At 35.1% G+C, this 4,898-nt stretch overlaps 1 pseudogene; it reads right to left on the bottom strand.

The window, feature by feature from the left end:
• Positions 1-4,092: 4,092 nt before the first annotated feature.
• On the bottom strand, positions 4,093-4,432 carry LOC103077023 (60S ribosomal protein L35a pseudogene; annotated as a pseudogene).
• Between the last annotated feature and the right edge of the window lie 466 nt (positions 4,433-4,898).

The raw sequence follows: 4,898 nt of genomic DNA, 5'->3' as shown, positions 1-4,898 counted from the left end.
TTACTTTGTATTCACATTTTGTTTTTTGTTGCAATGTCACACAATTTTACTTATTTAATCCTACTTATTCACCAGAAATTGCAACAAATCGTTTTGGGCAGTTAAAAAAATTAAACCTACTCTCAATAGGTTCACCAGTGGAAACAGTGAAAATAATGCTTCAAACAAATATGTAATTGAGAGGGGAAAAAAATGAACTAAACCTAGCTACTCCAATGTTTTCATTGATGAGGAAAACACTCATTTAAATATAAAGTTTCTGATCTGTTTGAAAGCATTTAGGGCTACTAAATTCAACTTAATACATGGGGATTGAAAGAATGGATCCTGGAATCAGGTTTCCTGGGTTTGAATCTTGGCTCTGTGTTCACTAAGCATGTGGTCTTTGGGAAGTCATTTTACTCATTTGCAAAACAGGTATAGCATTAGTCATGCTCACAGGGTTGTAGTGAAGAGTAAATAAATTATATGTACATGTTATATATTTTAATTATATATTCTATTTTTATATATTCTATTAAATACATATAAAAATACATACCAATAAAACTTAGAATAAGGCTGGCACATAGTAAATATTAAATAAAAACTGCTATTCTTCTTCTTATTATTATTCAGGGCTTTCTTTATTGTTTTAATTATGGACAATCATCCACAATTATTTTTTCATGAAAATAACCTTCTTCCTACTAATAAAATCAAAACATGAAAACCCAATTCATAATTGAGCACCTTATGTGCCAGGAACTGCATCAGGCATTAGATATTTAATATTTTTCAAATTTTATTTTGAGATGATTGAATCTCTCTGCATTAACACTCTTTAGGGCTAGGTGCTTAAATGACACAGTCAAAAACAATTTCTGAGACTATTTTAATTGTGGGAGACACTATTCCTCTTCCTCACTCAACCCCATTCCTTGCCTTTATCTATGCAAACTAACATTTATTTAGCATTTTCTTATAAGCTTTAAAAACAAATTATCTTTTGGATGGTGATCCAAAATAAACAGTTCAAATAAGATACGCTTTGGGAAAATGTTAATAAACTTGCCCTGGCAAATTATTTGAGTTTCCTTGTATTACTTTCATTTGGCAGGGATTTTATTTGGGGATTTTAAAAAAAAAAAAGAAAGGAAGAAAAATATCATAAAACTTTACAGATGAATATTTTTATTCTAAAGTGATGATTTTCTTATAAAACCACTATTCCAGGTTGAGAATTAAGAAGCCTTTAATTTAAATTTAGATTATATAAATTAGACTAGAAAAATAAAGAAATCACCAGAAAGCTTAGAATAGGTCAGTAGTCCCTGAGCACTTACTAAATGAGTACCTTCTCTTTGAGACTACATGCAAGGTACCAGAGAAACAGTGACCACCAGAACAGACACAGCCCTTTCCCCATGGAGCTTTCATTCTTGCAGAAAATATAAAATAATAATTATGAGTAATCAAGTAAATTATCATAATAAGTAAATAACTACCAGAAAATAATGAGAGAAAATAACTGAACTAATGGCCACTTCAGGAATGTGCCCATTCAATATGGCCCATATCTTGGCCTTCTTTTTCAATATTTTAAAATTCTGTGTCTTAAGATTTCTTTACCCCAAACTCTTGATGCCCACTTCCCCTAAGTTCTAAGCTGTTGAGAAGAGGAAATAAGTGTTCTCTTCACCTTTCTTAGCGAAAGAGAACAAAATTTAATTACACCAATGTAGTGTTGGAAGAGGAAGAGGAAGAGGAACTAGGAAGAGAGCTAACACCATGGTTAGCTCTTTTTGCTAACTAGTATGGCTGCAATCATTAACAATTTGGTGAGATTCCAAAATTCACAGCCCCTAGAAATTTTCCTGGATTCCCCACTTGGAGAAACACTACAAGCAACTTACAGCACACTAAATCAGAAAGGTTGGCCTGGAAAACCATTTATGTAATTTCTCTGCTTTTGTTTTGGGGAATCTTCCAAATGAAGTGTCTAGAGAATCAGATATAATTTTGAGCAGGGTATGCTAACGTGGCTTCAACAATGATTTTACTTTTCTTGTAATTTTGCACTTGGCATCATTTTTTCCAGTGGTGTGTCATGCTGTCCCAATTGACTGTCTGGCCATATTTTGCTCTGGTGTCTGCTATAGCAGAAAGTGTAGATATAAAGTTACCTTCTTCAACCTGATGTTAATTTCAGCAAAATCTCTCAAGATGCATCCTCTCCACTTTTCCTCTGCTAAAGCTATGTTATTTCAAAGAGTCCATCAGTTCTTGATTATATTTTGAATAGGAAAGAGTAACTCTCTGATATTTTAAAATATTTCAAGAGACTTATTTTAGCTTGGGATTTCTTCTTAATTATTTAGTCATCACAATTAATAACTAGCCAACATATTTCTTTCTTATTTCTTCCGTTCCCCACCATAAAAATACGTTTTTTTGAAACGTACTTTTATTTGAAGTACGCCACTTCAAACTGGGAGATAGAGAGGGCCAGGGAATTTTCATACAATCACATAGTGCCTCCAACTATAACCTTTAGCTGTTGGCCTCTCACTGCCAGTCATACCCTAACTGATATTTTAGGAGTGACCATTTCAGCTCACACCAAGCAGCAATCAAGAGTGATACAACCCAGATGCTGCATCTAGGTCAATGAGGCTGCTCACTTTGGAGCTGACCTTGACCCAAACAACCGAAAACTGGATTCCAACTGCTACACACAGGGGTCCTCTCAAGAATACTATTACCTGCTTCTATATATTCCTTGGCATACTCAGCTAACCCAACTGGCATTTCCATACTTCTCCCGGGAACTTAAACCAATAAAGCAAGCAATACAAAAAAAGGCATTCAACGTTTGTCTTACATTATGTGTGGGGTGCCTGTATTTGTGGAAGAGAAGGAAAATGTCAGTATTTTGATGACTTGATTATTTTACTTTTTGTTTTCCTTTTTAGAATTTTTACTGCAAGGAAATTGAGTCAAGGGAAGTGAAACAGTTCAAAAGTGTAAGAACTCCTCGTTGAAGTATTTTCTTCTTATGATACTCATTCATATGTCATTTTAAAATTTTTATCCCCAAAATAAAACAGATGAAAATCGTGATGCATTTCTAGCTCAATTATTTAAATTGATTTTGAAATTAGCTTTTGACTTTCTTGTCATTCTTTCTTATCATCCTTGGCAAATTACCTGTGTTTCTTTCCATTTAAAAAAAATTGTTTTGTTTTTTTTTAGTGGTCTCTTACCTGTGATACTTGTGGTAAACACAGAGTTTGACTGTTTTCAATTTGTTTGCTAACTAGTTCTATTGTTTACTTTTTTTTTCAATTTTAGAAATAAATTTGTAACATCTGGAAGTCTTGAAAACCAATTATAAATCCAAAGACTTCCTACGCTGGAAAGAATGACCTTCCTTTATTCAGAGTGATGGAAATACTGGGAATAATTAAGTTATTAAAAATTACATGAGTTCTAAAGGATACAAAGGAAATAGATTACTTCACATGCATTCTGTTGGATTAAGTGTTTTCTATTGTAAATCATGACATTTGACATTTATTAATTGCATACTCTATGTAAGGCACTGTAGTAGTTACTATTGGGTATAAAATGATGATTAAACCTGAATCTTGCTTTCAGTAGCTTTCAGTCTAGCAAGAAAGATAAAACACCATAAATTAAAAGAAACTAAGAGCCATGGGAAAGCTAAGGAAGATTAGAGGAGGAGGAGAATTATCTCAACAGGGAGGATCAGAGAGATTTCCTAAATTAGGTGATGTTTGGGTTGGGTGTTAAAAATTGAGTAGGACTCGACCATATGGAGTTGAGGAAGGCTCGTTTCAGACATTAAGGCAGCATAAGGAAAGGCATGGATACAAATAAATATGTTAGGTATTGGAGAAAGAGAGCCACTCAATTCTCATTAGTCAGATGTTTTGACCTAATCACTTCATGAAATGTACCTAAGATCTGTGAAATGATGAAGGGTAGAGGCAGATTCTTGGTATGGGTCCTGTAAATTTTAAGAAATTCTTATATTATTAAACACTTAACTTTTCCCCCACACTTTTATTTATTTACTTTTCAATAAGTCTAAAATCTCAAGGGGCACAGCATCATGTGGATTCTGTGTCCAGTGGCCTTCGCAGGAAGATTACTTCAGAATTTGGCACAAACCGTGTGCCACTGTCTCCATGAGCACAAGTGGACTGACTTTTCCCCACATTTTTTTTGGTTTTGTCTGGTTTGCCACCAGGAGTCACTGTGTTCTTTGATTTGTATACAAAAGAACATTTCTTGCCAAAATAGAATTCAGTTTTATTTCAGGTATCAGCTTCTTCAGTTTTAAGAAAAGCTGGGTGGTACTCCCTCTTGTTCTGGAGATCCCACTTAAGCCAGCAAAAATGGCCTTGGACCACAACCTTCCAAACATATCTGCATTTTAGAAATTCTATTCCCAGAGGGTGTCCACACGTACCAAGATGGCAGAAAGAGAATGCCTAATATTTCAACCACTTCATTCCAATCCAGTCATTCTTTTTTTATATTTGTGACCTATTACCTATGATCTACACAGGACTGTGTTTGCTGCTGTGCATAATTTTTACAAGAGTGGTTTTTTTTTTGTTTGGTTTGGTTTGGTTTTTTTTTTTTTTTGCGGTACGCGGGCCTCTCACTGTTCTGGCCTCTCCTGTTGCGGAGCACAGGCTCCGGACACGCAGGCTCAGCGGCCATGGCTCACGGGCCTAGCTGCTCCGCGGCATGTGGGATCTTCCCGGACCGGGGCACGAACCCGTGTCCCCTGCATCGGCAGGCGGACTCTCAATGTGCATGATTTTTAAAAGGGGATGGGAATAAAAAATAAGAATATCCTATAGGCAGGAATAAAATAAATACAT

The sequence above is a fragment of the Lipotes vexillifer genome, unplaced genomic scaffold, assembly GCF_000442215.2.
Source record: "Lipotes vexillifer unplaced genomic scaffold, Lipotes_vexillifer_v1.1 scaffold903, whole genome shotgun sequence".
Lineage (NCBI taxonomy): Eukaryota > Metazoa > Chordata > Mammalia > Artiodactyla > Lipotidae > Lipotes > Lipotes vexillifer.
This window is presented reverse-complemented; position numbering and strand designations above follow the sequence as displayed.